This window comes from Elephantulus edwardii, unplaced genomic scaffold, assembly GCF_000299155.1.
Source record: "Elephantulus edwardii isolate Elephantulus edwardi_28Jun2011 unplaced genomic scaffold, EleEdw1.0 scaffold00067, whole genome shotgun sequence".
In the NCBI taxonomy this organism is placed as follows: Eukaryota; Metazoa; Chordata; class Mammalia; order Macroscelidea; family Macroscelididae; genus Elephantulus; species Elephantulus edwardii.
Genome location: NW_006399817.1, coordinates 7,323,121 through 7,345,356, shown reverse-complemented (window position 1 = coordinate 7,345,356; position 22,236 = coordinate 7,323,121). Strand labels below are relative to the sequence as shown.

The 22,236-nt window shown below is 42.0% G+C and overlaps 1 protein-coding gene across 1 annotated transcript in view; it reads left to right on the top strand.

The window, feature by feature from the left end:
* Nucleotides 1-229: 229 nt before the first annotated feature.
* The window catches only part of GRIN2B (glutamate receptor, ionotropic, N-methyl D-aspartate 2B), a 692,233-nt gene continuing 670,226 nt past the window's right edge, over nt 230-22,236 (top strand). The window contains exon 1 of the mRNA XM_006888426.1: nt 230-421. The gene's annotated coding sequence lies outside the window, so the exon portion shown is untranslated. The remainder of the gene's footprint in view (nt 422-22,236) is intronic.

Here is a 22,236-nt window from a genome sequence, read left to right as displayed (position 1 = left end):
TCCACGGAGGGACGGAGCCGGCCCCCAGCTTCTCCACACAGAGCCTCCTCCACTAAAGCTCCAAAAATAAAAATTAAAAAAAACCAAAAAACCATAATTGCCAGAAGAATCATTTTTAAAAAAATCTTCCAGCCACTAACCTCACATGCATACGGAATAATTACTCTGGATTCTGCATTGTGAGCTGCTCTTCCTACCCAGAATTACCTTTGAATTAAATCTTTTTTTCTTTGAATTTGCATCTCTTCAAGACACAAGATTTAAACAAAATTCACGCTAAATTGGATTTTAAATGATCTTCCTATCATTTACCCTTCGTCTTTCTTATGTGGATATGCAAGCGAGAAGAGGAGACTGGACATCCCCAACATGCTCACTCCCTTAATCTGTCCGGCTAGAGGTTTGGCTTCTACAAACCAAGGTAGGGCAAATTCTATTTTAATTTTTCCTCACCTGGGCTAGGGATTCCTTGTTTATCTCTCTTCTAATCCCTCAAGTATATCTTTTTAGAAAAAAAAAAAAGGAAACAAGGTATTAAAATAATGCTGTTTGTGGGGGGGAGGAAGGCTTCTTACAAAGGGTGGGAAAATCTCCTGTGTTATTTCTTTTTCCTTGCTTATCAAACAGGTTTTGTGGGGAGTTTTTTTGGTGACACAGGGTGGGTGTATTTAGGGGGGAAGAGGGGAAGATGTCGCTTGGCATGGGAGCATCTGTATGCAGATACAATTGGGAGACCTGTGTGATTTTCCAGTTAAATAAATAGCATTAGATTCACCCAGAGCTAAAGCTCTTGATTTTTATGGGTATCTAAAGATCTTAAAAAAAAAAAAAAATGTAAAGCTGTCTTTCCCCTTTACCATCTCTATACTTCTTATCTTCTGTCTCCACCTTCTGAGGCTTAAAATCCTTTCAAGCCCTATACAAAATAAAAATGATTGGCATGACTGTGGTTGCTGCCCTGAAATCTACTTGCTATCTAAAGGATTGCCACTGGGCCCCAAGATCCCGGGAGGCCTATTGCAGAGGGGCAGGTGTAGGTGGGGAACCAGGCTGCTCTGAGAACACCTGGAATTAAAGGAGGCTGCAGGTCAAAAGAATTTACATCTCCAGCCTAGAAAGAAGACATTTTATCAATTATTTGGCTTTTAATTGTAATTTTTGGGGGTATGTGCTATTATTTTTGAGCTGTAAATTTCTCCTTCTGTCTACACATCTATTTATATCCACACATCCTCCAAGCAAACTGTTACTTCCACACTCTTGCAAAATGGCTATCTTGCAGAGTTCTCAAAGGCTGTGCATGTGGAAGGGGTGCAGAATTCGACACGTGAGTCTTTGTGTTAAACAAAGAGATGTGTCGTTTGCATGTGTGAGTCTTGTACTCTCAAAATAGAATTAATACATTCATTTTTCTTTTCCTCTCATCATTTCTTGACAACATGTGAAATGTGGTTAGGCATTATTTTAATGGACTTGAAAAGAGAAATAGCAGGAGAAATGGAAAAGACTTAGCTAATGACTCTTCGCCAGTCACTCATGCAATCCAAGATAACTCCTGAGGAAATCAGAGCATTCCCAGGCTAGAGGGCCATGATGGTGAGCAGGCGAGCAGCGCCCCTCCTTACCTCACTGCCTCCACGTTCCATACTCTTCAGACACCCAACCGCAGAGATTCAGGTTGAGATCAAGGTCTTTGCAATAATGGTGGCCAAATCATTAGCATCAATATGCTTTCTAAAAGCATCCCCTCAATCTTTTTTTGGGGGGGTATCCTTAAATTAAAATACTTTGAAACAATCCAGAATGCCAAAGGGGATGGGGCAAGAGATGGTGGTAATAGAAGATCCTTAGCACTCAAAATGACAGCAGATGATAGTTTTCCATAATCCAGAAAGGATGGATGGAATCCAAATCCACCTCGGTATTTCATCCCTTTGAGCTTTTATTACTGAAATGCTCATCTGGAACCAGGGTGTAGTTGGAGCAAGAGGGTGGGATCCCACTTTTCCCCATGTTCTCACCATCTCTGAAAATAGCTGAGGTTATCTGGTGCGTGCTCACCTTAGAGACACGGGCTGGACCCCCATCTGTTTCTACTCTTCCAAGTAGGGTGATGAACTCTTAATTTTACTTCGAAACAGAGCAAGGCTATGGGAAGAAAAAAAACAGCTGCATGTGCGATGACTTCATGCATAAAGATGGCAGGAGATGGTGGGTATTGTGCTAGAGATATGTCCCTTTTACCTCTATAGTGCCTAGGATAGCGCTCCACACTGAGTAGGTGCTTTGGAAGGTTTGTTGTTGAGGTAGTCTTTTCACAGGGTCTGAGTCTCCTCATTCAATGTGAATGCCAATGGGGTTGAATTAGGTTCCAGGCTGCCATTAGTGGTTCCAGAAAATAGGTAAAGGAAGAGAAGGTACAAGGGAGAAGGTGTTGAAGAAGAGGAGGAATGGAGGAATGCTAGAACCAGAAAGGAGAGGCAATCCAATTGGAAAGAGATTCTCAGCATTCAAAGGATTGCCACAGGTGGCCTTTACCTGTTCCACTTCCAAAGCCATTTTGGAGACCCTGGTGAGGAGGCAGGTGTTCCCCACAGTAGTGAGTCTTCTCCACGAGGCCGTGATTTAGTGGTGGTCGGGATCATTTCAGACCATTGTTCTCTTCTGTAAGAGCTGAGTGGGTTCTATTTTGTCTTCTACTGCCTCCTTGACAATGTGGGTTATATGGGAAAGAAATGTGGCTGCTGGTGGGAAGAGGAGGAAATCTGATTTCAACCAAGCAGCCTTCATGATGTGCAACTAAGAAAGAAAAAAAGAATAGGAGATAGAGACTTCGCAGGGAAGCACGGCTAAGAACATTAGGTTGTTCATTTTAAAGGAAGCAGAGCGACTGGGTTCTCTTTGGTCTCTGTGATTCAGGTACAGTGAAGCATGATGGATGGAGAACACTGAAAGATATACCAGTTAACAGATAGATGTTAATATTCCAGGGACTCAGTGTGTGTCCCTAGTATGCCTCATTTTTTTCTTTCCCATTGGTTCTATCCCTAGGGAACCTGTCTCTCTCAAGAGTCTTGCTTTGCCACCATGTGGATGTAATTTTTGGCATGGGTAGATGCAGGCAGAGAGACAAAATGACAGAAGAGGAGGAGGAAGGGAAAAAATTCCTCTAGATAATACTTTGAATGCCAAGTTTTTTAGGCTGAGAAGAGCGACTTCTTCTGGTGGAAAAATTAACTGCAGGCACCTAGATTGTGTGCTCTTCCCCTCTAGAAACATGGTGTTAGAACCTAGGGCATCTTCCTTGGTCTTTATTTATTTTACACCCAGCCTAGTGTAGGGTGAGGCAGTGGGCGCTTAGGAGATGGATTCATGGATGACGCCTGGTTCATGGGATGTGTGGTATGAAGCCTGGTTCTTGGGATTTGTGGTAGTTGGCAAGAAGTTACAGGACTGAGCTGATCTAGCCCTTGGTCACATAATTAACTTGTAAAACATTCTTTGCTTCTCAGTGACTGTGGTTAACCCAGCATGCAGGTTAGTTGGTTTGTTTTGTTTGGTTTTTTTTCCCCCTCCCTTTCTTTCTTTGTCTGTCTCTGGGTGTGTTGGGGTTTTGGGGGGTTGATTTTTAATTATTTTTTTAAAAATTTTCTGGTTCAAGAACTTGAAATGAAGGTTAGAAGGGTGGAAAATTGCATTTCGTGTGATTTACTGCCTTTGAAAATCCACTAGAAGGCCAGCTATGAGTTAGTTCTGATTTGACTACACATAACAACAACAACAACTAGCAAGTTAAAGTAAGAATATATATTAACTAGAAATCTAGAAAGATGCAGGAGAAAACAAAGATTATATGTGAAGAAATCATAGCAAAAATGATTCTGTAGAATGTAGAGAAGGTGAAGAAGCCAGGTGGAACATAATATCCTGAAGGCTGGAGAAATACTGTTCCCAGCGTGATGGCCTTCTCTCCTTGATGCTGGACTGACAAAATTCACTCATCTTGTAATTTGTCTGGGTTAGGATTGTGTGAACTGGGAAAGTTAAGCTCCTTCTTTTCCTCCACATCCATCCTATACTCTCCTGAAGAAACCCAGACATTTTCTCTTTCCAATAGACTCTGCTTTCAGTCTCTGCTACTTTCAGTACTCTGCATATGATCAGACACTGGTACCAGCCCCTTCTGTAAAGAAATATAGATCATAGAGAGTTACTGGTCTAATGAATTGTTCACATTTACTAAAGTGCAGATCCGCTTTGAAACCACAAGCAAAAGGCTCCAGGGAGAGTAAATTAGCGGTTGAGTTGATAGTATCTTCTAGAAGGAAGCAGAAGATAGAACAGCAGATGTAGTTGGTATGTAGACACAGACATAACTCAGAGGAGGTGGGCTTTTAATGTTCACCTGGGGCTGTTAACGGTCTGTGGCCTTTAGACAGAAACCATTGTGTGAATATGGGCTTTGTGAACCTAGACAGGTGTGTTCAGAGAGTCTCTGGCTGGTAACCTGATGCTCTTTGGAAGCCCTTCTTTTGTCTCTTCACTTACTAGCAGTTTCTGGCAAGGTTGGCAGGAAGGGACCTGGCTCATGGCCTGTCTCCTTGTTGAAGCCTTCCACCCATGACTGTCCAAAGCAGAGCTGGTTTCTTTAACCTCAGTGCTTCTCCAGCACTTGCTCAAGTATCTTAGCACACTTTAACCTATTTGATTCATATACTGTCTTTTGCCAAAAGACTGAGCTCTTCAAGGGCTGGGGAGAGATGTTTTCTTAATCTTGGAATCATTTGTCCTACTATCTGGGGCTGAATAGCTGACACGTAATAAATTATCTTTTTCTTAGCATGGTTGTAATCATTTCTTTAACTTCATACTCAAATTTTTGTGGGTTTTTCCCCCCTCTATTTCTCAATTATTCAATGAACATAGATGTTGAGTATGATTTCTAGCGTGTGTTTTACAGTGGTTCGTAATGGGTGTGGGGAGAGGCTTGTGTAAGGAGATAACATATGCTTAGGTAAGATCCAGCAAGGACAATGAAGAGAGTTTCATAGAAGGGCTGACATTTAAATACTGTCTAGGAGGATACAGAAATAAATAAAAGATTTCTAAGAGGAGATAAAGGTCACTTAGGAGAGTGGAAAATCTATGGACAGGTAAGTTGGGATATGCAAGTTTACTGTACTTTCTTGCATCTCTTAACCAGGTGAGAAAAGGTGGAACATACTGGGTTTTTTGAGTACGTATCTTAGATTCTGAGTGATAGAACTAGGGAACAAAGTCAGGGTCTCCTAGAAAGGAGAGATAAGAGGCTCTCATCATTGCCACTTTAGTGCTTCTACAGTGAATGGATCTTAACCATGTTTCTTAGGCTTGTGTCTAGAATGAGTAAATGATACAGTTTTCATCTTAGACCACTAGATTGCAGCTAACTTTGTTGATGGCTATTAGAAACAAAGGGACAACTGTTGGTTGCTTTGTGGCCAAGGAGAGAGCTGGACCATAGCCCAGGCCATGCTACTCGGAGCAAAGGACCAGCTTAGCCCCATGTGTTTCTAGAGTGGTGAGGTAGGGTTACCATGCTGTCCCGACATAGCTTGCTCTGTGATGATGAAGGAGAGTGATGGAAGCATAGGGGCTCAGTCACTCCTAGGGAATTCACAAAGTGTGTTTTAATAGACTTTAAAGGTGAGGCTGATATCTTAGATGTTTTTATTTGTGGGAATGCCCAGGTGTTGTTGATGGAATGACACCTCAGTCACCAGCTGAACAGATTGTAACAATGGTGCCAAAAGGAAAATGGACTTGAATTTCTCCAAATTTTAACTACATTTTTCATTTTCCCCCCCTGCTCACCTTCCTTTTACCCATCTTCTGCCCCCCTCCCCCCGTTTCACCATTTCTCTGCACCTTGTGGTTTGTATTCAGTTTTTTAGTAAGAGGAATCTAAGCTTGACTGGAACCTTTTTAAAGATGCATTACACGTAGAAAGGGATCTTTGGGTCTGAAAAGAATCCCAACGAACATATGGCTACCATGGCCATCATTCTGAGATGACATGGGGAGGCATAAGAACCAGGCTGAGCATAGAAGACAGGAGAGCGAAGATAGGAGGAGGAGTGAGGCCAGACCCAGGGGAATGGCAGAACGGGAAGGACTGAAAGCTGTAGGCTTTGACCCTCCTCTGGGTCAGCTTTGTAGGGAGGTGCTGTTCTGTGGTTGAGAGTTACTGAGATTAGGACAGTTTACAGTTCCCATTTAATACCCTCTGGCCTACTTGATACACAGATGTACAATACTTTCTTTTTTTGTTCACTGCCTCACTGTGAATTTCCTTCTTCTTCTTCTTTTTTTTTTTTTTAAGAAATGCTAAGTTTGTAGGAAGAAATGCCAAGTTTGAACTTCTCATTAATCTTTGTGTAAAGCCTTTCAGGATTTATATAGCTGGTTAGAATTTCTTAGGAGTTTTTTTTTTTTTTAGAAGCAGAAGGGGACTTAAAAATGATGGTTGAATAAGAGTTCTGGGTTGTTAGGGAAGGGGCAAAGAGGGGACTTAAAAATGATGGTTGAATAAGAGTGCTGGGTTGTTAGGGAAGGGGTGAAGAGAATCATAAGAGAAAATAGAAGGTTAGGTGACATTTTTAATCCTTTCTCCCACAGCTAATTGTACTCTCCAAATAGGTCCAGACATTTGGAAGCAACCCTCCACCTCCTGGGGTCCAGTTTCTTCATCCAGAAACTATAGAGTAGTTTGAGTTTTTAGATTAGAGATTAGTGTGTTCTGTGTGTACACAAATACCACTCTGTTCCACAGGCAATGCACTTGTTTCTATATGGATATGTTTGTGCAGTGATTGAGTGACCAGTTACAGTGGTCAAAAATAACCTTATTGTTATTGTTGTTGTTAAGTGCCCTTGAGTCATAGATGATTCATAACAACCCTATGAACAAAAGACCTGAGCACTGTTCATAGTGTTTCCGGAGGCAAGCCATTTTGGAAGTGGATGCCACTCTTGCTTCCAAGCCTGTTTTAATCGGGGAGCTCCATCAAACACTGTCCATGATGAGTAACCATTATCGAATTTGGCATATCAGTGTCACAGTGTTTAGCATCACAGCAACCATGAGTTACCTCTGTACAGAAATGCACAGACCAGTACTATACCACCTAGAAGAATGTTTGACAAAAAAACAATTTAAACCAGGCCTGAGGGCCGCAGATTAACATCACTGACCTTTGACTTGGTAGCATAACCTTAAATGCATTAAATGTGCTTGTGCAGTTTCGGTATGACAGTGTATGTGGCATGAGTGACAGGGAGAGCAGCCTATTAATGCCTGAAGGCTGCTTGGAATTTATTTTACCTAGTCTCCCCTGCTGTTACCATTTTAAAACTGTGAGCATGGTTCTAAAGTTAGGTACGTGACCTGTGGCCATACACACATCCAGAGCAACATCCTTAAAATCCTGTTTCACTGCTTTCCCATCCACTGGCCATCCACACGTCATCTCAGAGTGTGCGTTCCTAAGCCAGTCAGTGACGAACATTTTGTCATTCACATCGTCTGAGCCCATGGTATTCCTTCTCCAGGGAGCCTCTAGTAAGGTTAGGGAGCATTCATTAGTGGTGTAGTTCTTTTGGAGAGTTGTGCTGCTAACTCAAAGGCCAGGCTTCTCTAGAGGTTCTAATCCACTAGCAGCTCTTTGGGAGAGAGGTGGCCAATGTCCTTCTGTGTGATTTACAGAAACCCAACGGAGGGGCAGCTATGAGTCGGTTCCGACTTGATGGCAATGAGAATGAATGAATGATTAAGGCTGGGATCTAAGATGCTTCAATGGTAATGGAAGGAGTGGTGATCTCTGGCACCAGAAGCTTATGTTTGGATCCACTGACTACTTGACTTTGTAGCCTTGGGCAAACCATTGGCTCTGGGCCTGCACCTCCTCATTTCTGTTTCAAGGAAGATAGGCTAAGGCAGCTCTTCTTAACCTCGGTTCAGCAACAAGCAGCAGAGCTTAAAAACAAACCTGAAAACCAGACCAAACCAAAACAGCGCCAGCCTGCCGACACCCAGTGATGGGCATACGCAGGTCCTACCCTAAGCAGTTAACATTAGAATTTCTCAGGGAGCAGCCCAGGTAACAGTCATTTAAAAAAGTTTCCCCAGGGAATCTAATGTGCAGCCACTTTAGAGAGCCGCTGTGCCAGGTGATTGACAAGACGCCTATTAGCTCTCACCATTATGTAATCCTGACGTTTTAGCACAGAGAGTATTAACCTGCTACATGATGAGTAGAGGGTCCGGGGACCCAAGGGCAATGAGATAGTTGGGATTTGAGGATTTGGTTGATAGAGTACATTCCCTGGTGAACCTAGTGGTTAAATTAAGAGAAGAACCGAATGTTTATTCTGTTCCGGAGCTCTCAATGCTGGTGCAAGCCTGATGTTTAAAGTTGAAAAAGTTAGGGAGAATATTTTCCTTGATACTCTTGAAACAGGTGTGGCTGTGAAATAGGGCGCATGGCTCTGAGGTCTGCAAACATCCTCAGTTCCACTTACTCTTTACAGAGGGTGCCCCATTTCTTGTTTCAGAGAAGCCTCATTTCACTCCTTTGTTACACTGTAAATATAGGAAAACTATTAATAAATGGGGCTTGGTAAGCAGACCCTGACTGACTGGTAGGAAAGTGAATGGTGCAATTATCTTACTGTTGGTTGGAATTCACTAGCCACGTAAGCCTCCCTCTCAGTGCCTGAAGTAGGATATTAAAGGCACGGCAGAGGAGGAAGAGGGTAGGAGGCAGTAAGATGTCATTCTTCTCTGTAGCTTTAATCACTGATTATCAGGCTGCCTTGGTTAAGAGTTTTCTCACATCCTTCCTTTTAGGCTCCTTCTCTTCCCAATTTAAAAATAAATTCAAACCCAAACGTTCAGAAATGAGAAAAAAAAACAGATTTGTGTATGCATGTTCAGGCACATCATAAAACAATAAAAATACTAGCTATTTTTCAGACACCTGCTAATAACCATTGGAGGGACAAGAGGATTCCAAATGCAGTTTGGACTCAGCAGTGTTTGGTGGGATGTGGTAGGTGTGAGGGACTAAATGTTCAGAAGAAAACTAAGTGTCGTCATCGATCTCAATTGCTAAACATTTATTGGTTGGCTCTGTATAAGCAAATATCCAAATTATTGAGACACTGCAGCATTTCATTTGGATCTGTTACTGTGCAGACAGTCTTCACCTGTGATTTCTGTGGAGCCAGAATTGTCTCTTCAGGATTAGTGGCTCTCCTTTCTATCCTTGTTGGAGATGCCAGAGTTGTTTATGGGCTTGGGGAGAATGAAGAAAATCTCAGCCCTTATCTGGGTCTGTTTTATTTGGATCCTGAATTTTGCTTCTGCGTATATGGGAAGAATGGCAGAAGAGATTCTACTCTGGCTTTAAGGTCCGCAGATTCAGAGGATCTGTCTTACCGAGGGGACTAATGACCTTTGAGTTGGTTTTGTTAAGAGTCTGTGTGTAGAAGGAAAGTCACTCATATTTGGTGATGAGTTTCCCCACAAACTCAGGTTCATACTTTATATCACTTTATATCCCCAGTACTTAGCTGAGTGCAGTCTGCACCTGGTCAGCATGTATGATGCTGATGGCCGGTAGAGATTATCATGGGAATGAACGTATAGAAAGGATAAAGTTGGTATGTCTCTACATTTAATGCCTCCATATCCTAGCCATCCAATCAATTTTTGATGCTTTTGTTGAGATATATTAGAGCTGAGAGGATAAAAGTATCTCCGGCGCCAGGCAAAGGCAGTTGGAATGGAAATATAGCTATCCTTGAGATCCAGGATTTTTTCCGAGCTTAATTTCACATTGTGTTTGATAAAGACATATATACCATCAAAAAGTTTTAATTTATCACAAAAATGCTTGTTTCCTGAATTCACATTTGTATAATCACCATTCACTCCTTGGCATCTGTGTCAAATACAGTCTCTCTCATGAAGTCTTGCTTGAGTTCCCCAGGTTGAAATAAGTTTTCTCAGAGATTACTCTTTCTCCACTGTAGCACTTTTCATATGCTACCTTTGGGGGAATAAATCCCTGGAGGGCCTTCTCATCTCTCATCCACCACACACCTTTGTCATGCTAGGCTCTCTGGAATAAGTGGAATCATGATTGTTCACCTTCTCAACCTTTCTTTCATTCCCCATCTGTGTCTATGTACAAAGATGTTTCGATTTCAACATAATATTCATGGTTGTCGCTGAAACTCATGAATGATCTTTCTGTAGCCATGGTAGACAGTCTAGTTTATTTGAATTTGTATTTGTGCAACTGAGATAGAAGTTATGGAAAGGTATGAAAAGATCCAGGAAGTAGGTATCCAGGTTTTATAGATAATTTTAGAAATGAACAGTGAGATGAAAGGGCTCGGAAGTATTGCTGTCAGACCCAGTGTCATAGTTGTCAAAAAAGATAATACCTCACCTTTGTTGGAAACAAGTTTCTATTAAAATTAAGCCTTGAATGAGCAGTAAATATTTGTGGCATGCCTACTATTTTCTAGATTATGTTAACGTATGCTGTTTTCCTTACTACAACAAGGATGACATAATTCTGTTTTCCAGATGGACAGAATGAAGCTTAGAAAGGTAAAGGATCACACAGCTGTAACAAGCCAGGATTCAAATTTAGAGCTTCTGGTTCTGGGCTTTCTGGCTCTTTAATTCTATGTCCACTTCTGTGTAAAAAGAGAAAAAGGTTTTATAGTAGGACCTATAAAAATCATGTATTTTGACATGTTAGCTAAAGGGACTTTCTAATAGATAACTTCTTTTTGGGCTTCTTGAAAAAAAAGACAACTTTCTTTTTTTTAATGGAAAGTGGATCCCTGTAAAATAGCTAAGTTTTGGGACTTCAGTTTAATTTGGTGAGGATGAAAGAGTAGAAATTCCTGGGACTGATCTTCAACATTTCTTTATTTCCCATGTTAAGTTTAAGAATTCTATGCAATTCTCAGAGCATTCTATGTTACATGCTTCACCTTTAAACTAAGATACCTCACCTCAGTGAGAACAAGCCTATTCACATAGTCCCCTTCTCACTGCTCATATACACTTACATATTTTAAAGATTAACTGTTTTGTTAGGTAGCTATTTCTCAAACTTACTTGTAAACTGCTACTTGGAAGTTAATGGTTAATGCTCTAGAATATCGACCAAGAATGCTGTTTTAGTGTTGGGTTTCATTATGAATGGGGATTATACTTACAGTTCGGAGTCCTAGTAGCATAATGTCTACTTTATCTGTATGGATGGAAACCACCAGCGACTCCATGGAAGAAAGATGGACAGTCTCCTCCTGTAAGGATTTACAGCCTCAAAACCTGGTGTGAGGGTATCAGTGAGTCTGAGCTGACTTGATGGCAGTGGCTTTGGGTGTAATTCTTATGATCTATGCATTATACTTAAACTCATTCCAGAAAGAATTAGAGTTACTTTTGTATCAAATACATGCCATTCATGATTGACTTAGCTGTTTTATAGAAAAAGTTTATAATACTAAAACATAAAAGTCTTTTTATTTCTAACATATAAAGTTGATAACATAGTTTAATTTCTAAATTAAGTTCATCATGCCGTTATTTTTCTAAGGAAGAGGGATGCCTGTTGGTGCCACAGAGAGGCCTGATGATGCACATGCATTTCTTAAATCACTGGTTCCAGCTCCACCTCACCTTGGGCTCTTTGCAATTCAGGAAAGTTTGTAACAAACAGCCTTGTGGCACTTGCTTTCTCTTCTGTAAAACGAAGTGTTTAGCAGAGATAGTTATTCTGTTGTGGGTCAAATGATGAAATGTAAGGGGGGAAAATCCCCTCAACCCATAAGTGTAATGCACTTATATGTACAATATTAATACTACTAACTTCTAGGTTTTCAATGTGTTAGAGCAACATCAGTGCAGCACATCCACTCAAGCAATTACTTGAGGAGGGCGGGAAGTGGCATAGAGACCAACTCAGAGGAACACCGGAGCCTTTTTAATCTTTGGTCTGCACCTCCTCCTCAGCTTCTCTTTCACTGTATTTATCCAGAAAACTAGATAACTACTTGCCAAAAAAAGGATAGCAGGACAGATCTTTCTAGCTCAATGTAAGGAACTCTTTTTTTCAGGTTTATCTTTTATCTTTACATGATCCAGAAGAGTAGAGATGGAGATGGTGACAGAGCAGCGGGAACTGATACAGTGAAAAGCTGTTTAACGTGCCAGGCCTTGGCTCAAGGCCTCCTGCTCTGTCTGCAGTGCCCTCCCCACTTTACTTCACTCCTAATCAATCCTCCAGACGCAGCTCAGGGACTCTGGGCTCCAGGTTTGCATGGTCCCTGCAGGCTATAATCACATTCTTTATTCTTCTGTAGCCTCCCAACAATGAAGCAAGTGCCATTGTGTCTCTATAACCCTGTTTGGTCTTCTCTATCTTTAGATGTGTCTCCATGTGTGTCTAACAGAATGTTGGTGCCTGGTGTACATTTTTTTTTTAAATAGTTGCTGATGTGTGAGCACTCCCAGGTTTAACATGAATTAGCTAATTTCACCCTGACACATGTTCTATTGTTACCTATCTTATATTGTGTTCAGTTATTGTCTAGCTACCTTTTCTAGAAGAGATAGTGAGACTGAGAATGGAGGTGGCCTAGTTGATAAGGCCTTCTGTCCACTCAAAGACAAGCTGGTTCTAAACCACCATATGCTTCACAGGAGAGAGATGGGGAATCTCCTCCCATAACAACAAGGCGTGGAGAGGTTGGTAACATGCTGAGCTTAAATGGCAGAGCCATGATCTGAACCCAAGCAGTCTACCTAGAGCCCAGAATCGTAAACCTTGTACTCTACAGCCTTGTAATAAATGTTTATGGTTGACTTAAATGGTCAGAGGCTTAGGAGAAACATTGTGTATCTGGTTCTGCATCATGAGTATGATAGGGAAGGAAGGAGGAAAGAGGGTGCAGCATAAGAGAGCGCCTGGGTTTGTGTGAATCTATGTGGGCCTCACTCTCCTAATGTACTCATTAGATACAGGAAATACCTGAGAACCCACTACTGCCTTGAAGTCAGTTCTAAGTCATAAAAACCCTTTGCCGAACTTCTGAGGCAAAGGTGGAAACTGCCCATCTTCCCTGGGGTGACGGATGGATTCTAGCTGCTGATCTTTTAGTCAGCAGCCCCAAGTGTTTCCCTTTGATATCAGGGAAAGGCATTATTAGGTCTTTTGTTCATAGAGTCGCTACGCGTCACGCTCGACTCAACGGCGATCAACCACCAACACCACCACCACCACCACCACCACCACGGCTCCTTAGGATTATGGTTGTTGTTATTTGTCATTGAATCAACTACAACTCTGTGACCTTGTAAACAACAGATCTGAACCCTGCCTCATCCTGGACCATGGTGCTCCAGGAATGCACAGAAATGCCATCAGTGGAATGCCAGTTGACGTGCAATGGGAAAGGTGGGTTGCCTTTCCAGTCTTTGTATTTGTCAGCTCCTTGCTGTTACCTTTGGGTTTCTTATGCTTGCCTGGCCGCTTTCCCCTTTAGGGCTGTGAGGCCTATTGGCTTGCAGATCCATGCACCGTATTTTACTGCAGTAGAACATGGTGGCAGACACAGAGCTGGAACTCAGGAGTCACAAGGTGAGTGTCCTGGCCCCAGCTAATATGCTGAGCAAGTGTCTCCACATCTCTTTGCTCTCAGATTCTTTTTAAAATTGGTGTTAAAAATGCTAGGGTTTTTTTTAGAGAATTGGATTAGTTATTTTACTTTGAACAATACCACAGAATAAATTATCAATTTATATTATCTAATAAAACTATCCTTGGCACTAACCCAGTAGTTATTCCAATCTGAGCAAGTTTGTGTGTTAGAGGTGTGACACTAGTTGTCATATGTACAAAGCCTGCAGTCATTTCTGAATTATGTTATAATTATGTTATAATTGTTGTTAAGTGCCATCAAAATGCCTGTGACTCATAGTGACCCTATGTATAATAGCTCTGACCTCTGCTCTGTTTTGAGCCAGTCTCACTGTTTCTGACAAACTTAACCCCATGCTCCAGTTATTGTGTCAATCCATCTTATCTGGGGTCGTCTTTTCCTGCGCTGTTCCTCCACCCTTTGAAGCATGATGTCCTTCTCCAAGGATTGATCTCTCCTGGCAACATGTCCAAAGTATGTCAGACAGAGCTTCAAAATTCTTGCCTCCAAAGAGCAGTTTGCTTTCAACCTCTCCAGGTTAAACCTGTTTGTTTGTTCTCTTAGCAGTCCATGGTATGTTTAGTACTCTTCTCTAGCACCACAATTCAAAGGTATCAATTCTTCTTCTGTCATCTTTGGTCATTGTCCAGCTTTCTGATGTATAGCAAGTAATTGCAAAGATCATAGCCTGAATCAGGTGTACTTTAGTCTCTAGACTGACTTTATTGCTCTTCAGCACTCTTGAGAGATCCCTGCCATCAGCCAAGGCAATTTGTTTTTGTTATAGGTGTCTATATTAAGGCTGGCATTAGTATGACTTCTTTGAATATCTTATGAAATCATCCTGAAAAAGAAAGAAAAAAAAATGTAGATGATGTGACATATTTTCAGAATATAGAGCACCAGAATTCTCTCTCTCTTTCTTTCTCTTTCTCTCTCAATATATGTATGTGTGTGTGTATAATTATATTTATAATTATATATGTAATTATTAATCCAACCTCAGTGGAAGATAACCACAAATAGGAACAAGTTAACTGAGAACTTGAAAGGTTGAAGTGAGCCTTGGGCAAAGTGACCATGAACTGAACAAACATGCACAGGATATTTGAAAAGCTGTAAGAAAACTTGTATGAATATACACATCTATCTTTGAATATATTCACAGTTTTGTTTTATAGAAAGAAATATAGTCTTTCAATGAAAAAATAATGGAAGCAAAGACAAAACAGTAAAAAAAAAGTTCAATTTCTTATGCATACTATAGCTTAACAAAAAAGTTGCTAAAATTCTTCTTACCATATTGTTTGATCTTAAAAAAAACACTGGTAGAAATTGTGGGAAGAAACTCTTATTCTCACTTTACAGATTAAGATATGGAACAAAAAGAGGTCTAGTGATTGTCCAAAATTGTGCATGATAAGCAAAAAGAGCTAGTATTAAGACCCAGCTTTTTTGAATCTCAAGTTGAGGACTGTTTCTCTTCTGCTTCAAGATAGTGTAAGAGAACACCAATTAAAGCAGGAAGGCTTAAAAAAAAAAAAAGATAGTGTAAGAGAATAGCACATCACCTTGGAGTAGAAGGTTTGGATAAAGCCTAACACAGAGCTGAATCTGAGAAATCATTTCAATGGACAAGGGGGCAATTTAGGACTAATAAAGGCTGTGAAAGCTGAAAAGGTGAGGTGGTTATGTAAAAGGTAAAAAGGTTAAATGCTAAGAGATTAGTTTTATTTTGCTTTTCTTTATTTCTCTTCTGTGTCCCCAATTTTTATAAGCACATTGCTTTTACAGGTGGATAAATATGATTTTGGAAATAAACAATAAAATATTTCATTCTCTAAGAATTGGATAAAGGCACACATCATCATCTTAAGGACAAGAGTCATACACGTATTTTTTTCAAAAATAAGACTTAACTAACATATATCTAAACATGCTCACACTCACACACAGAGAGACAGACCGACAGATAAGCAGGCAGACAGGTATACAGACATCTACATTTTAACCTGAGTTAAAAGAACACAAAATTGAAACTGGAGAGAAATTTAAAGCATGAATTACAGAGAAGATAACACACAACCTTCGGTATTACTGACAAATTCTAAAGTGCCTTTAATAAAGAAGTGGTCATTGTGGGCCAAAGGCTGCTATTTGACAAAATCCCAGACTACTGGAAAAATATCTTAAGACTTGCTTAAACCTTCTTTTAAAAATAGCTAATGAATAGGAAATACAGACTCATTCGCAAAAAAAAATAAAAGTTAAATTTGGAAAAGATCAAACCTAATACCAAAATCTTGAAAGTGTTCAGGACAAAGTAACCATCAAAATGTTTTTGTAAAGAACTCCTATTAAATCTGTGGATCTGTGAGAAGACAGAGAACAGAGATATAATTAAGGAAAAAGAAGCAGTGCTTTAGATCTGGTCTCCCATGAGATCCTGTCTTTAAGACAAAGAAAACAGGTGTTTCAAGTAGATGACGCTCACACTTAGAGTGGTGGGTAGGGCCGTGCTAGCACAGTGTCATCGACATATTATTGCTTTACCTGGATAAACTTGGACTTGTGTCACTGAATGTCCTCAACAAGGACAGGGACAGTAAAATACCATGCCTGATTCTCATGCCTAAATAGAAGAAGGGTGAGGGCTGTGCTCCTGGAGAGGGGTCAGACCTGACTGTGTAGCTGTGGGGTGCAGGGACAGCCTGGTGTATGGTCCATGTAGCCACACTGTCTCTCTCCCATCTTTACTATCTGTCCTCCATCTACCCTCACCTCCAGTTCACACATGCATTTGATCAGTGATTCTTAAAATGTGGGCTCTAGATCGTTCCCCCAAAACAATCTACTTTTGGGCAAACTCCCCAGATTCTACACAAAATATTAGATCCCAGAAGCCCAGCCATGGCTGCAAGGGGAAGAACTTATGCTTTAAGCTGTGTGTATAGGGACAGATATCCCAGAAGGTGGGGATTGTGGGATACAATTTTCCTTGAGACCCTGACTCCTTTGTTCTCTCAAGATCAACCAGACTTGTCGGTTTAAAGAACATCTTTGAAGGCTTGTTGTCAAGTGCAGGGCTGTGGGCTCTCTTTGCTGTGGAGTAAAATGCAGTGTTTATGCCCTAAGAGCTAATAGATCAAGATCTGGGGCTTTTAGGCAAAAATGGCTGGAGAAGGCAGGGGATTGGAAAGTGTCTTTAGAGTGGTATAAACTGGAAGGCGCTGGTACATGACCCAGACATGTGCAGATATACAGGGTTAGGAGGTATGAGGACTTTGGGCTAAGTTTCGTTTAGATAGTAAAGAGAATCATTACTTACCCTCTCTGTTACATCCAGCTCTCTCGGTTCTAAGACTTCTCCACTCTCATTTGAGGCTCTTAAGGCACGTTCTGGTTAGGGGTTAATTTTCCTGTGAGTCTCGGAATGAGCATTTCCAAAGATATCTGATAGGACCTCTCTCCTGCCCAAGTTTCCTCACCAAGATGATGCCCAGTGGGGAGGAACTTTCTGAATTCCCTCCTTACTCTTCTTTACCAGTCTCAGTTTTCTCCTGGGTATCAGGCAACATCTTTCTAGGACAGCTCAGTCTCAGTATCCTTAGAATTTCTGGGCTGGTCTTACAGAGGCATTTAAAACACATTTTGAATAGTTTTAAGGGGGAAGAATTGAAGCCCCATTACACTGCCCAGAGAGGTCACCCAGGGGGAAAAAAAGAACGATATTTTTGACATGAAAGGACTTGAGTTCAGAATCGCAGATTTGAGACTTAACACAGAGCGACTCTGGTTAAAGATCTTAATTTCTTGGCCTTCCATTTTTCTGTTTGTAAAGTGCAGGTTGTGTAAAGGTTAGGTGAGGTAAAGTATGTAAGGTGCCTGCGACTATCTCCTTCACCTCTCTCTTCCACATCCTGTGAGTAATCCCCATGTTCCCAGGAGGGCATGAAGGAGGTACAGTGATGATCCTTGCTGACCTGCCCCACAGAAATGCCTACACCGGCCTGCTCTTCCCCGCTTCTTCACTCTCTCTTGTGTGCAAAGTAGAGAAGAACTTTAGAGGCTAGAAATGTTTTTTTCTGCTTCTGAGGGAGACAGAGTGATGTGTATGTCAATCTAGTGGCCTCAGAGAATTGGGAGGGCTTTGAAACAAGTCTTGAAATTTTGTATTGAAGACTTCTGATAGTATGCTGCATAGCATCAAGCTGCTAGCCGAAAAGTTGGCAGTTCAAATCCACCAGCCACTCCAAGGGAGAAAGACGGGCAATTTTCCCCTGTAAAGATTTCCAGCCTCAGAAATTAGGCTCAAATTGGAACTATCTTGACTGCAGTGTGTTTAATTTGGCTCAAGGCACAACCCAAAGGAATCTACCTGGTGTCTGAGACCTTTAAGTTACTAGAGGTACTTACAGTAGTAAGAAAAGTAGAGGAGAAAAAAAATGATGAAAGGATAGAGAAGAAGATGCAATTTCCAGTGTATCACCTTTAATCAAGTTCTTTCCCTCTACTTTGTGTATAGAGGAGGAGAAACCTGGGATGAAGACAGAAGGAAAATGAAGAGTGGGCAGGAGAGGGGAGAGAGAAAAGGGAGAGGGTGGGTGCCCTGCAGACAGGTTTCCACTCCTCGGACAGCAGGGCATGGGATTGGTGTAAACAGGGCTTCTGTCTCCAAAATGCCCCACTGAGGGGTCAGTGCCCACTGCCTGCAGCCTCCTTCCTAGCATGCCCTGTGACAGAGCCATCAGCATTTTGGCACGCTTCTGGGGCGAGGCAGAAAGCGACAGCTGCTCTGCCACCCTGGGAAGTTCTGTCTGGACTCCGGGGAGTTTTTGTGACCTATTTGTGGAGGTCAGCCAGCCCGCCTGCCTGCTTGTCCCTCCCGGGGTTCCTTGGGTGTTACAATCGCTGTGATAATCCGGTCTTCTGCTGAGCAGATATTTGCTGTCTGCAGCTTTCTCTGTGCATATCTCTTTGTCTGACTCTTGTCTCTAAATGGTGACAAACAGGCATTTGGGGAAGGAATTAAGCATTTTGAGTTCACAGAATGTCAAGCATTCCAATGGCGAATGGAAGAGAATTTCCAGTCTTCCCTGCCTTTGTGTTATTTGTGTCATGGTGCCAATATTGGTAACATAGGCAAGTCAGGGTTAATTTTATTCCAAACGGATGCAGTTTGCTAAAATCCAAGAGTTTATTAACTGCTGGCTCGTAGGAATATTGCTTATTATAAGACGCTCTGGTTCTGAAGGAAAAGGCATGGCATGGACTTACACATTGGGTCCTGGCCTCCTTTGATAGGATCAGGGGTGGGCATGAGCTGGGTGTGGAGGCAAGAAGAGCCTCCCTCTCCTCCCGCCTGGTTCCTCGGTGCACTTGGGCTCCAGCCCAGATGCAGCTGGGGGACGAAGCTGCTGCCAACTGAAGCCATGCTCCCTGCTGCTGGCTGTGTGGACGAGCCAGCTCAGCACACGTGTGCGTGTGTGAGAGGGTGTGTGGGGATGTGTGTGTGTGTGTGTGTGTGTGTGTGTGTGTGTGAGATAGACAGAGAGAGAGAATATGAAGATATGAGTGAGAAAATGAACACGATCTCCCCTCTCCCATATGAGAAGGAGTGGAGAATGTTCAAAAAGACATAAATTTTGATTTTGACTGAGGCACCGATGATACATTTTAAATGCTGCTCAGGTGGGTTTAATGTACAGCCCGATTTGAGAAGTGCGCTTGCTTCTCCAGACCCTCGCCTGAGCTCTCTGCACCTGCTCTTTTGTCTTGTGTGTGCCTGAGCGAGGCTTCATCTTAAATAGTGCTGTTTGTAGGAGCCATTCAGCAGAGGAAGGTGCATCTCCAGGTCCTTCAAACTCCTGGACGCCCCTGTCTGCCATTCTACTGGACACAGGGGCCCACAGCACATGGTGGACTGATTACACAAGTGCTCTTAACCCTGTAATTTTATCCCCATGCTTGTGGAAATAACCGCTCTTAAATTTTTCATCATAAGTGAATTGTTCAGATGCCCTAAGGGAAAGAAGTTCCTCTAATTTTAATAAAGCAAGTTTTACTTAGTTATTCAGTTAAAAAAAATGGATATTTTTGTTCTTTGTTACTTTTTTTCTATATTCTAAAAATATACACCAAAGTAATTTTTTTGGTCAAAAATTGTAAATGTTGAGGTCAGGAGGTCATGCATGTTTCCATTACACATCAACCAGACCTATTGCTGTAGAATTGATTCCCGTTTATGATGACCCGGTGTGCCTCAGAGTAGATCTGTGCTCCATAGGGCTTTTAATGAGTGATTTTTTTTAGAAGTAGATCACCAGACCTTCATTCAAAGTACCTCTGAGTGAACTCGAACATGCAGCCTTTCAGTGAGCCGGCAAGTGTGTTGCCATCACCGAGTGCATTCGCACCACCAGGGTTCTTCCCCTGAGTGACAGCAGCTCTCTCAGCCCTTCCCTTGACACCTGGATTTACTGTCCTTGTGACCCTAAGTCTATGTTTCTACATCAGATCACTCACTGCTGTTCGTCTTGTTGGCGTGGAATCACTTTTGTTTTCTCCCCCTCCTCCTCTGCCACTTTATGTTGCACTAACTTAATTTCTCTATTATTGACCCACCAAGGTGCAATCATAACTACTTTTTCTCTTCTGTCATTCATGTTATTAAGGGCAGATGAAGAATGTCCCAGAAGTAATCTTAACTGGCTAACATCAGAGTTCTGCTTTCCAGAGTCCCATCACCACTGAAAGATAGGATAACTAGCCTTTAGCTATAAGCCCCAGGACCACATCTTTCCCCAGCACTCAGAACATTGATCCTCTAGTTATGTTTGTGTATATTCCAGATCACAGCCTATTCCTCATCACAGTCCGCTGAGAAGAGCCATGTGCTGATAGAACTGTTTACTGTGGGGCCTGTGTGCCAGAGTAAAAGGCATTCAGTGGCGGAGTGTTCAGAAGGTCACCAGGGCTTTCTTTGGAGGTGTCTCTGAGTGAACTTGAACTTCTCATCTTTTAGTTAGCTAACAGTTTCTGCACTGGCTGCTAACAGGATGACCAACATACTTTTGTCAAACACTTCCCAGGTGCCAGGCACTAGTCTGAGTGCTTATAGGAATTCATATATCTAATCCCCCAAATAACGCTTTGAAGCAGCTGTACTATTATTAATCTTATTATATAAATGAGAAAACTAAGTCAAGAGAGGTTATACAATTTGTCAGGTCCCATCACTAGGACTGGCAGCTTGAGGCACTGTGGCTCCATGGCTTATAATCTATACCTCAAGTCTTGTTTGGGGAAAGGAGGACTAATTCAGGATCATTTTAGAGACGGATTCTGTGGACTTCTGGGAAGATGCAGTTAAGGGGTTGCAAGGTATCTATCTCTAAGGGCTGTGCCTCAAGGAGTGGATGAACACTGGGTACCATCCAGGAAATAGGTAGCCAAGAATAAGGGGCTTCAGAAACAAGGCCTGATAATTTACTTCTGAAAATCAACCATTGAAAACCTTCAGTAAGATAGTTTTACTAACACACATGGGATCACGTTGAGGGGAGTTGGAGTTGAGCCCACAGGGGGTGGCTTGCTTATTACTGCCTTTATGTCATTTATTCTCAGCCTGGGCTATTTTTTCCCATTAAAGGACAGTTGGCAATGTCTGGAGACCTTTTTTTATTGCATGATTTAGGGAAAGAGTGGCTTGTAGTATGTCCTGGGTAGAGGCCAGGGATACTGCTAAATTGTGTGCAATGCACAGGATAGCACCCTTTGCCCCCAGCAGGCATTGCTGGGCCCCCACATGTCAGTAGTGCTGAGTTTAAGGAACCTTGCTAGAATCTTGGCCCCAGACACTGCCACCATTTCTTTAAGGCTTAGCCTAGTGCTTGTTTCTGTTTGACTCAGTACCCAGCTCCTTTGAAGCCTCATTTTCTCACATGGTTTCAGTTACAAAATGATTTATACGATTCTGAAATCTACATTTCCAGCCTCTTGATTATATCTCCAGTGGGTTATAGAATAATCTCCACTTGTACGTTCCTGGTATTGGAAACTATTAAAGAAAAACAAACCCAAACCCAGTGTTTTTTTAATGCAAATGACCACCCACCCTTCCCTAGACCTGCCATCTTTGCCAGTGGCACACTGTCCTGGCACCAGCTTCCGCTGGCTGGCCCTCCCAAATCCCTCACTTTGGTCAACCCCAACTTCTGCCAGTTCTCCTTCTGTATTATTTCCTTTGATCTCCATTTCCATGGCTACTGCTTCGTTCAGGACTTCTAGCTGGCGTCCCCGCCTCTCTGAGCCTCCGTCCTCCACACAGCTGCTGGAATTGTCTTCATTAAACACTGTTTTCCTTTGCTCAGGAATCCACAGTGGCTCTCCATTACTGCTTATTAGCAGAAGGAAATTCCCCATGAAGCCCTTTATTGCATGACCTCCCTCTCCCGTAAGCCCTCACCC